The 12,658-nt window shown below is 46.2% G+C and overlaps 1 protein-coding gene across 1 annotated transcript in view; it reads left to right on the forward strand.

The window, feature by feature from the left end:
- The window catches only part of LOC135911479 (gastric triacylglycerol lipase-like), a 46,061-nt gene that overhangs the window by 8,640 nt on the left and 24,763 nt on the right, over nucleotides 1-12,658 (forward strand). The gene's annotated exons all lie outside the window — the stretch shown is intronic.

Consider the following 12,658-nt stretch of genomic DNA (forward strand, 5'->3'; position numbering starts at 1 on the left):
GCATCTACTCGTGGCACATTATTTTTTTTGCGCATTGTCTTAAACATGGAACACAATGTAAGGACGACACCCTTGTGTTCAGCCTGACATGTTGGGACAGTTGGGTAAGTGTGCAGTTAAACCGACTCATCCGACTTGTTTTATGGTTCTTTGCTTGACGAACCTGTACGCGATCCTCTCGCACAGCAGAGCAAAGTGAACGCTGATGGAAGGAGCTAAGGGGACGCTACATGCAGTCCACCTGTGGCAGCGACGAAGGCAGGGCCTTTCGCCAAGCGGCCGTGTACCGAGTCGAGCGCTCGGCTTGAATAAAGCCCCTACATCCACGCGCCACCGCCGACCAAGCTAAGTACCGCCAACCTACCCTCCTCCTCCACGCTCCTCTCCCACTCATCCCCTCAGCTTCCGGCGTCAAGCGGAACTTACGTACTTCAGCTTCCTGTTCCGAGTGGAAGTGACGCTATGTTTTTAGCGTTGTTTACTTTCGCGTCTACGGAGAGGCTTTAATTGCACCAGCTGCGGTTGAAACTGTTAATGCGATTCCATCCAAGAACCACCGCCTATTGTAATCGGCGATCTGGTCGTGTTCGCTGCTTCGCGTCAACCTGCGACGGGTTGTGCCTCGAGAGACAACGTTCAGTGGAATGCAGTGCCTGGGTGCTTGGAGACCGCTCCCGTTTTTCGTGCATTTGGAAAACAGCGACCGCAAACTACTACTTCAGTGGAATACAACAGCTTGTCCCCTTTGAATTCTTGTTTTGAAGCATACATCCCCTTCAGCCAGCACGTATGGAGGGACTTTAGTGAAAGAGTTCGCGACGCCAATTTGTACGGCAGACGCATAGAGTTTATGCTGTTGATTCTGAGGTTGAACTTGTCTTGTACGGCAGATCGAAGGTAACGAACGTCCCAAGTGCGTGCACTGCGTGAAGAACTGCAATGACGTGCAGCTATGAAATATAACAAGTTCAAATTTGCGTGGAAGGCATTCAGTGACATGGTGAAAGCAAGTGTGCTTTTCCTGTGCGATATGCGCGGAGGTGTGCAGTAAATTGGTGCGTGCACGCGTGTTGTAACGCGTGCAAAGGTGTACGGCGAATTGTGTTAGTGTTGTGCCGCGAGCAGATGTGTACGGCGAATTATGTTCATGTGTTGTGCCCCAGCCCATGGCTCTCCGCACTTTGTCAGAGAAAGGGGACGACAGGCAAAGCGTGCGGGCGCAGCGTACGCAAACAAGCACGTAGATGCACACGAATGACGCTTGGTGGAATGGCTAAAGCGAGCTACTCAAATTAGCACCGGTTGCTAAGCACGGGCGTCTCACAATCGTCTGCAATCACAGTGGAAATTCTCGCAGCGCAACTCCGGGAAGCGTAAACGCCGGAACCGGAAATCTTAAAACCGGACATGCCGGAAGCGGAAACGCCGGAAGCGGAAATGCCGGAACCGGATTTGGTGTGAGGGGAAAAGGCGGTTGGCGGTAAGAGAGCGGCGGTGGCGCGCGGATGGAGGGGCTTTAGGCTTGAAAAGAAACGAAATTGTTGGCTCGATGTCTAAGTACACGGTGGCCTATGTTTTAGTAAATTATACGGACACTGCAGGCGCGACTCTCATTCCGACCGCAGGAGGTCACGTGATCTACTTCGCTTCGAAGCCGCGGCACACTGAAGTGGTAAAGGGAGCGGCACGCGGGAACGTTCGCTTTGGAAAAATGCACGCGCGCTCCCCACTGCCGGCGATGCTCACGCCATCGTAACTGGGACCGTGAGTGCTCGCGGTCATCGCAATCACCAGGTTTGTTCGATTCAGAAAGAGGTGCACGGCACCTCAAACGAAAAAGTGCAGGGGGTGCCGGGCTGCACCCACTCGCTGCAAGGTTCAAGGGTGCAGTGCACCACGGCGGCACCTTGCCTTGCACCCAGTTCAATCGAGCACGGGGGTGCAGGGTGCACTGCTGCACCTCGGGGAATCGAGGGTCTAGGTGCAGTGCACCGTGAATAGGTGCAGAAGGTGCAGACAAACTTGGCTGAATCGAATAGACCTACTCACATTGGTGCGGACGATGACGCGACGATTTGTTTATCTACTCAGGCTAAGACTCTCGCCTGTACTGTGCCTTGGGCGCACTTATGGAACACGCAGGTGGTCGGCATTAAGCGGGAGCCGTTCAATACTGCCTGCCTCGTAATGAACAGTGCAGCTTGGGGACGTTGAGCTCCGCAGATGAATTGAAACAAATCGCCGCTGTACAAAGGGTCACGCATTCGCCAATCGTCTCAAAGTGATATAGCGCTGGCACGAGGGGAAAACTAGTGGCAGTTTTGTTGTTCCGTTTGTTTCTCGGTCTTCTCGTCGCGTTGTGATGTTCGGGTGATTATCTTGTGACTGTGCCAGAAAGATTTGATTCCATGGGTGTCACGTGCCCGAGCAGACAACTTGGACCATAGGGTATGTCCAACTTGGCATACGACACTACGCATGTGAACATTCTCGGCCGATCATCCAGAACGGTTATGTGCTACTGGATGGGTGCCCGGATACATTAGCAGGATAAGAAGCAATCAGTGAACAAGTCGGCAACAGAAAATTGAAGAAGCCGGCTACAGAAAGGTGAAGGATTTGACAGTTCGGCGTATCGCTGCATTCATTCAATATACTAATCGAGCTATAACGTCGAAATTCATCGTGAGCTGGGTTCTGCGGAATTTTCTTTTCGTCACCCCGACTTCTGAGTAGAGCTCGTAAAACAGGTATTTGAGTTTGGATTATACCTTTCAGTGCAAAAAAAAAAAGGGAAACTTGGTTGTTTTTCTCGGTTTAATGCACCAATGGTGTCCTCTATAGGATGCCATTCCTTCCCTCTCTAATTACGACTTATGTGTATTCTGCAGACTGGAACAATAAGCATCGATTGATATAGTCAGCGCTCTGTCTTGTCTATCCGACTGACCCGTCTTTACCTTGGAGATAGTACTACCTCTGCTTCTACAACTGTGAACTAGTGCCGAGAGCGTATTGATCGTCCTGAAGATTTCCATGCGGGCTTAAAACTGCGGTTCAAGCATGCGATGCGTGTCTGTTGCTAATTCCGGAGGCTTCGAAACGAATATAGCGCTTACAAATATCAAAGCTTTTTCTCTCGGTTGGGTTCGGCAGCTCCGAAACCCCGAAATATTTCCCCCTGAATTGCACTTTTCGTGAGCTCTTTCGGAAGGCAAGAAATATAGCCGAGATGCTGGGGCATAACGGCACAAGCAACGACCTGTTTTCTTTTTCTAACGCTCTTGGCGCTATTTAAACTGGCTTCACATTCCGTTGTCTATATAGACGACACTTGTGCTCCCTATAGATTTCGCGGACACGGTTTACATAGGTACTTCCCGAGCGATTTCCTCGTGAAGCAGACGATTATGGTCCCTGACATCCAAGCAGACGACTCAAAATTCATGCACGTCCTCTGACACGTCTCAATAAGGCTTAATGCATGCCGCATCTTTGTCCGAGGAAGGCGCCGGCTGCACTTTATTACATTTAGCAAAAAAAAAGAAGGAAAGTAAAACGACCGAGAAGAGCGTAGACGAGATGGTTGCCCCAGAAGAAACGAATAGTTAGTCAAAACAAAGAATAAAAAAAAAAACGCAAAAATAGCAAAGAAAGCATGGCGATGCGAGTCCGATCGTACGTAAATGCATCCGTTATGGGTAAGGCAGGTATGCGCAAAACTTGTCTACGGCGTAGTACAATTCGTCTGCGACGAGGCAGAAGCAAACCAAACGCGAAAGTACGCTAGCAACTTGGGCGGGCGGGCGTGCCGGTTTGCTCCGACCGGCTCGGGGCTTAATCGGAAGGCGTGGAAGCTCATAAATAAAGACGGCTCGCGGTGATAGTGTCTGAAAAGAGCGGAAAGATGGAAACCGACTGAACACAGTTAAACTATATAGCCTCTATATTTAAACGGTGCGAGTCTGTATGCCAAACTCCCTCCGCGCATGGAAAAGGCAAATCAGGTTGTCCCGTATAAACCCCACGTGGAGAAAATACGAGCTTAATTTTTCTTTCTTTTTCTCTTCTTATTGCGAAACATTCTTTGGCTCTTAGATGGCCTTTTGCGGTAAGTTCCTGTCTCGCCTGAAACATGATAGGCATGTGCATAGAACGGCTTAGATGAGAGACGAAATATTTCGTCGTCATCACCGTCATTAGCATATTTTTATATGCACCTCAAGACGAAGGCCTCTCCCAACGATCTCCAGTTGCCCTTGTCTTGCCCAAAGCTGATTCCAAGTTGTGCGCGCTAATTTCTTAAATTCATCGCACCACTCTGCCGTCTTAGACGGCAGAGTGGTTTCCTTCCTTTGACACCCAATCTGTAACTCCAGTAGTTGACCGGTTATCTGCTCCGCGCTTTACGTGGCCTGCCCAGTTTCATGCTTTCTTCGTAATGTCAACTAGAGCATCGGATACCTCCGTGTACTCTCTGATCCACACCGCTGTCTTCCTGACTTTTAACGTTGGCCTAATATTTTTCATTCCGTTTCTTGTTGCGCGGTCTTTGCGCGGTCCAAATCTTCTTTGTTAATCTCCAAGTTTCTGCTCCACTTGTTAGTACTGGCAAAATGCAATGACTGTACACTTTTTGAGGATAGCGGTAATCTCCCGGCAATCATTTTGTTCTGTCTGGCGTAATGTCTTCCAACTCATTTTTATTATTCTGTAAATATCGTTCTCATGATTAGGGTCCCCTGCGAGTAATTGGCCTAAATAAACGTTACTCTTGCATATAGATTATAAAGATTGACTGTCGACCATGAATTCTTGTTTCCTTAATTGCGAGACTATTGAACATTACATTTGTTTTCTGGATATTAATATTAAACCCTACTCTTACACTTTCTCGTTTAAGGTCCACAGTCCCGTGTTCATACCCAGTGTCGCTGAACAGGACAATGCCATCTGCAAACCAAAGGTTGTTGAGATATGGACCATTGATCCTAGCTCCTAGTCCCTTCCAGTGTAATAGCTGGCCCAACTTGACACGAAAGAGATCAGATGCGTGCGGACGCATTGAAAAGTGCGCGGAGTTTTAAAGAATTGTCAATCACACTAAAATCAGGCCGGGAAAGCATCGCCTTCAGACTGAGCCTGTTCTAGTTCACCCACTGTTGGTGAGTTCCAAGTCTTACCTGCCGTGGTTGCGGCTTTGGCATAGCGCTGCCAAGACCGAGGGTGCGGGTTCGAACCCCGGCCGCGTTGTCATGGAGACGGAAGGCAGACACGCTCGCGTACCGTGCATTGGGTTCGCGTTAAAGAACCCGAAGCGGTCAAATGAATCCGATTAATTTAATTAAACCACACTCAAGATCGTGTTTTCTGGCACGCAAAAATCGCAGAATTTAATTTTACCTTTTCTTTCCCCTTCAAGTCTTCATCTTCCTGCGTCTCGCAAGAAGTATATTGTCATACGCTGCATCAACACGACACAAAACGCAGCGAAGAGGCGCATGATCAAGCCCTTGGAGACGTCGAGTGCTTCTTTTGTTTGTGCGCCATTTTGACGAGATAACGCCGCGAAAGATACAAAGAAAGATGTATGTGCTCACGGCGCAACAAAAGCAGTAGTAGCAAAATAAAATTTGTCAGTATTGCCATTTCTGTGTTTCCCCCATCTTACTCATAGTCATCGCGGTCATTCTTGTAAATAAACAGGTTTTAACCACAATTACCATAGAAGATTTTCCATTTAAATATCCCTTAGTTTTTCCAATTAAACTTATAGCGAGTCCAGGGAAGTATCGTTCTGTTTTCTTGGTCCGTTTGCTTGTGATCTGCTTACTTAAAATACAATTACCATGTTACCATTAGCAAGTTATAACGTTATATTGAATATCATGCATTTGTACTTTAATATATTATAGCTGCAGTCGCATGCAGCATTGTGCATCTAGTTTTACTTTTCCTCCTTATATGTTATCTTTATTCATTCGTGCTTTATGGTTCCTCGCATTTATTTTATTTTCAAGGGTAGGGACGTAAATTGAGAACTCGTATACTGTTTGCATTTCGTAACGCGATATGTTGCCTGTACTCGCCTATTTAAGTTCAAACATCTTACTACAGCCTCTGGCCATGAATCTAACCAGCGCCTGCCTACTTCAGCGTGCCGTGTACAAAGGAACTCGTACTAGAGCATAGAAACAACCAATCAAACAGAAACAAGGTAAAGAAGCAAGAGAGCCAAGTGATCGAGTTACAGCGTCTACACGAGAGCCCAAGTAAGCGAAATGCGCGCGTTCGTCATTCCAGCGTAGGACAATGAAGACGCGACATGAATTTGCTCGGGCGAAACGCCGACGCGGAATGTCCTCCATGACAAGAGCAACAGAGGACCTGCCTCGGGCTACTGAGTGGCGGCACGCTTTGTGACAGTTGTTTGACGGATGAGGCGTACGTCCTCTATATACGGAGGCCACATTCTTGAGGCGGGTCGCGGCTATCGAAACCGTGCCGAAGGGTACAACGCCGCAAGTTCGGGGGCCTAGCGTTCGTAAGATTTGTCGCAGCACGTGTCCGTTTCTCGTGAGGTCCCGCGAATGGAGCAGGTACATAAGCGGGCATGTAACGATGGCGTACGTAATCGAACGAACGTTGTGCGCGGTGGCCTATATATGCATATACGTATTGCGTCGAATGGAAACGCGATCTGAACGAAGTAGCGCCACACCTGCCGCCTTGCTTTGTTTTGTTTGTTTACTTGTTTACTTGTTTACTTTATGGATTCGTTGTGGATATGTTGAAATCGCTTTTCTTCCCCCTTTTCTTTCATAAGCAGGAACATTCTATAGTGCTGCGTCTGTCCACGAGTTTTGATGGAAAAAGGAACCTGCAGAGTTTAGCATCAAAACGACAGACAAATGCTGGCGGTGATCGGAAGAATAAACATTTGGGCAGAGATAAGCCATCGCAGAATCTTTGTCAAGGACGAGAGTAGCGCCCTGGTAGACTTGCTGAGACATATGCTGCAGCGAAGAATTCCTGGTTACCTGCATTGGTTAGTTCCACTGGTTAATGCTATGAGACGTGTGGAAAGCTGTGACGTTGCACTGCCTCCGTGATCGGCACGCGTTACAAACCACAAGACCCTTCTGAAAACACATATTGTGCACTGCTATTAGAATCGGCCCAGTTTACTCGGCCAAACGGCCATCTCCAGGCAACAAAAAAAAAAGGGAGGGGGGCGGAGGGGAGATGAGTGGTTAAGAGCTGAAGAAAGCTACACATAAAGAGAGCAAAAAAAAAAGGAAGAAAAGAAGAAGCCGCGGTTCCACGCACTGCGCGAATAACTCTACGATGTCGATATAGTCGTATAACAGCACCAGATCATGCGTGCATAATAGCCGAACAAAAATCAAAAGCCGCTTCAGAAAAGAACAACACAGCTGGGATTCCTGATTTCTCAACAGGCGGCCGTGTGTTTCATACACGTAGTTGTGTTTCGCGCTTCATTTCTGCGCAGACTTCGCAATCCGCTTGGCCGCTGTTCGACGCATTGTGCCGATGTCCGATGTCGACGTACCCGTATTACAGCGCCAGGTCACGCGTGAACAATACCCGAAGAAAAACCGAAATGCGCGTCAGAAAAGAGTAACCGTTGAGCTCCGGGAGGACGCTGCATGGTATTCCTGCTTTCCCAATAGGCGGTGGCATGTCCTAAGCCACTGTATAGTCGTTTTTCGCGCTTAAGTGGCACGAAAACTTCTGCAGTCCGCATCACGGATAACGGGTTGGGGTATAACTATAGGTGGTTACATACGATTCCCGCAGAGCGGCAATTGCATGAGTCAGTTTACAACTGCCGTGGAGACAGTGGTTCCTCTTCGAGGCCACTGTGCAGAAAACTATCCTCTTTATTCTCTACAAAGTAAAAAAAAAGAAATTGAGAAATGGAAGAAAGGGATTCCCGACATAATTGCTTTTAAAAGCACTTCTTCTCGGCCTAGGTGGTAGCTGTTCATTATAACATATAAAGACGCCAAATAAATGGATACACACAAGAGAAGGCGCCCTGTCCAGTTCTTTTTTCTTGTGTGTGTCCATTTATTTGGCGTCCTTATATTTTATAATGATCGTTACTCTACCGGAAAGGAACATGTTAAGCAGCACTGACGCGACATTTTTGATATGTAATCTTTTGCGTTAAGAAGGGCCAGTTCCGATGTAGCCTGCTCAGATATATGCTGTCAAACGTAAAAACGCTGTTGTGAAACAATCATTTGACCAAGTTGAGCGACGTTTGTTACATTTGAGAGAGAAAATTACATCGTAGTGACTGTTGGAAGCTTAATTTTGATTTCTGGCCTCGAAAATTTTACAAAAAGTGGCATAGACTGGAAGTTATTCCAAAAATAAAATCCGTAGCTCTGCACTTAAAAGACATGTCACTGTTCTGGAACCTGCATCTGTTAGAGCACCTAAAGCGGACACGTTTGATGTATTCATTTACAGCTTACGTGAACGTGTTACAATGTTTACAAGAGTTTTGCAAAAGTCTTACTCATATATCAATGGTATTTTGAAGAGCTTTGTATCATAGATCAATTTCGTCCACTTTAAATGTATTGTTAGGTGCAGTTCATGGAATTTAGATATCTATATTTATTGCTTAGTTACAGAGTAGTGAACTTCATAGTCCCGCTTTTTTTTTAAATATTGCGACCTTTAATAATACTTCTAAAAAACTCGATGTCCTAAACTAACAATCTGTTTCCTACGGACATTAGAGTTCGACTTTTCCTTTTAAATGCAGCAAACTTCACAAAATTGAATGCTGTTGTTGCCGAGAAAAACGATTTCTCCGTTCTCATGTACTTAGGGGGCTCCCGAGCTAAAGCTTCCTCTTAAGTGAAGGTCCAGGCCCTCCGAACGCTAGAAAAAAAGATGCTGGCAAGTGACAGAACGCCATAATTAATTCACCGTAATAATTGCTTTCAGAAACTAGTTTTGGTTTGGGTAGCCGTGAGGTGGATACATCGTGACGTCATGATACACCGACTCACTCCGTTCCTGCGATAGCTGCAGCGACCGAGAGCACCAAGTCTGCGACGTGGGAGTTCAGCCTGAGGAGACGTACGCGGCATTATTGTTCATTTTTCGTTTTATTAGCAACGTCGTCGCACCCAGCCTCATTAATACATGACATCAGAAATTTCACTTGGTGTCATGACGTCAAGGTAACGAGATTTCCAGGCCAACTTTAGTATCAAATTAAGATATAAGCGTTTGAGAAATTTCTTGCTTTGTAAGCCTTATTTTTTTAGGGACGAGAAGCGCGTAGTATAGAGCTTGCACAATTTACAAAAATCTGTCTTAATACTCCTTTAACACCGATACTTGGTTATGAGGCGAGCCTCGCGTCAGATCGTGTTCGTGCCCCGTAGCATAGGTGGGCAACAGCTACGCTGAAAAAAAAACAATGGCGTGTGACGTAGTAATGATGCAAAATAAATTAATGTTTTACGTGATCAACGGCAATTTCATGCTGAATGTGCCAATTCTTGTCGGAATAAATTTGCAGCAGCATTGTGCTTGATTAGCATTTGTAACGGAGAACACCCGGGAACGCCGTATATAATAATAGAGAATTTTAGGAGAGGGAACGCAAGCGGCCTGTGTACCCCTATCTAAAATTCTCGAATGGCTTTCTTCGTGATACAAAGTTTAGTTCGGGGAAACTTTAGTTTAGGAGCTCCTATCTGAATACATGAGAAAGCAGAAACCGTTCTTCTTCGCAACCATAGCGCCAAGTTTGATGAGGTTTGTTGGATTTAAAAGAAAAAAGTTAAAATCTAGTGACTGTTGGTAGCGAATATTTTATTTAGGCCGTCAATGTTTCGATAAAAATTCTTGAAAATCTTCAAATTTTCCGCAAGCGAAACTGTCAAGCTTACAACTCTGTAACTCAGCAATGAAAAATGATATAAAAGTTATGTAAATTGCTCCTAGTAGTACACATAAAGCGCACAAAGTTTCTTACACATGACTCTCAAATCTACAACCGATGTGGGTGTAGGACCCTTGTAAAGAACGTAACAAATTAACGTAGCATATAAATTAGTGTATCAAATTTGGCCGCTTTAGCTGCTGTAACGGGCTGAGTTTACAGAACTGCGATATCTGTTCTTGGTGCAGAGCTGCTAAGTTGCAAACTTCATAATTCTATATTTTTATAACTTACCAGTTCTTGTTTTAAAATAATCAGGCCATAAATTCAAATTCCGCTACAAAGACTCACTAGAATTTAACTTTGTCTCTCAAACGCAGAAACTATAATTCCAATCAGACCAGTGGTTTTCTCTGAAAAGCGTTTCTGCGTTGTACACGTATTTGAATAGGCGGCATCGGAGTTGGCCCCGAGCTAAAACTTCCTCTCAAGCGACACAGCTTCAGTGTCTGCGGCAGGAAATGTCGCACTCCCTGTGAAACCGCTTCGTCGTCGTTAGGCTCGTCCTCCCGGTCGATACACCCTCACAGAACTTACGCGTGAATTTCGGTACCGTCTGAAGAGATAGTAAAGATTGAAAACAACGGAAGGCCTACATAAATACAAAAAAAATAAAAAAATTGAATTATGGGGTTTTACGTTCCAAAACCACGATCTGATTATGAGGCACGCCATTGGGTGGGGGTGGGGCACTTCGGGAATTTGGACCACCTGGGGTTTCTTTAACGTGCACCTAAACCAAAGTTCGCGGGCTTTTTCGCATTTCGCCCCCATTGAAATGCGGTCGCCGTGGCCGGGATGAGATCCCGCCACTTCGCGTGCTCAGCTGCCCAACATCATGCAGAATAGAATAGAATTTATTGACAGGAAAGACAGAGAGGTCGACAGGAGCTAGTGCGCTCTAGTCTGCTACTCTGCACTGGGAAAGAGGGAAGGGGAGTGAAAGTACTGGGATGGGTGATGATGAAAAGGGAAGTGGTCAGTGCACTTTTGTATATGAGACAGTTGCCTTGCTAGAGCCGCTCGTCGAGCTTGCTGTACTGCAGAAACTTCAATGCCTTAGTTGCACGCATTGAGGTTGCAGTGTCAGGCCATGGGCCGAGGATAGCTTCCTCTGACAGTGGTTGCCTGCCAACGCTGGCTAGGAAACTTTCTAACGTCCTTCGCTCCAGCATATATATGCTGGGCAATAGCACAGTATGTGTTCCAGTGTTTCAGGCATCTGGCAGTGTTCAAAATCAGGGCTGTTCGACTGACCGATGAGGTGCGTGTAGCGACGGGTGAAAGCAACGCCCAGCCGAACGCTGTGCATCAATGACGTTTTGCTCCGCGTAACCTTCGGGGGCAAACAGAATTTACCGTCTGGGTCGATCATATGTAGACACCTGTAAATGTTGTCACAGTGGGCTCTGTAAGCCTTTGTAAGGTCCTGCATGAGTGCCTTGGTCATAGAGTTGGTGTCAGGTTGCGAGTAGGTAATCCGTACTTCATCAAAGCAACAGAAGGCCGACCTTGCCTCACTGTGAGCGAGTTCATTGCCAATCACACCACATCATAGTCACTAAGCAACCAAGGCGGATCCACAAGAAATTTTTTTTTTATATCGGGACTCTTGTAAGAGTATGCCGAAGAAAAACACAATCTGGTGCCCACCCGCGAATCAAGCTCACATACTCCCGCGTTAATTTACAGTTGAAAGAAAGTTGGACGCGCTAAGCACTCGGCAGTCGCAAAATATCCGGGCTTTCGAGTTTGTCCGGTGTTTTGTGTGCCGCACAGGCAATGAGCGTGGCAGCGTTTGCGCACGCATTTCGGAGGCTACGGGACGCCGAACGTTAACTGACGAAGGCAACGTCGTGTGCATACCGGGGAAGCAAAAAAAAAAAAGTGAAGTGGTCACCGTGAGATAAGCCTGTATTTACACAGGACTGGTCTGACGCTATATAGCGCCTCTGTGTCCATACTGCCAAGATACATAATCCCTAGGTCATTATTTTTTTATTGTGTAGGCAATATAAATTGTCAAGAACAAGACATCTAGAAATTCCGCTTGCTAAATTAGGGTTAATGTTATTATAAGTAATAATACTATCTTTCGGTTCGTGCAGCTATAGGGGTCAGCCGCAGGGACGTGCTTGATGCGCTTTGCGGCCACATAAATCAAACAAACGAATAAATTTCTGAATGTTTTCAAGCCAGTGGGGCCCTGGACTAGGGGCTCCACCCACTCGCTTTCTGCATTTTTTTTTCTTTTAAATAAACGTTTTGATATATATATTTTGATAACTTGTTCTTTCTTGTACGTTATTTTTAGCTTCTTTTTAAAAGAATATGTAACACTTCAAAAGGTTAGGTAAATGTTTCAGCACGTAATTCTTGGCCAATTCCCCAGTGCGGGTATGAAACATGAGGCCACCACCACCACCACCACCACCACCACCACCAGCACCATCATCATCATCATCATCATCATCATCATCATCATCGAGAGCTTGTGGCTGCCACCATGAATGGGTTGAGAACCGGAAAGATCGTCGCTGAAGTCTGGCTGAGATTTTTTATTCATTGTTATACAGTGCCTATAGCCACGCTGACCGAGCAACGCAAGGAAAAGAAGAGAAAGAAAAAAAAAAGAATTTTACGGAGCTCAAAATGGCGCCA

The sequence above is a fragment of the Dermacentor albipictus genome, chromosome 10 (assembly GCF_038994185.2).
Source record: "Dermacentor albipictus isolate Rhodes 1998 colony chromosome 10, USDA_Dalb.pri_finalv2, whole genome shotgun sequence".
Taxonomy (NCBI): Eukaryota; Metazoa; Arthropoda; class Arachnida; order Ixodida; family Ixodidae; genus Dermacentor; species Dermacentor albipictus.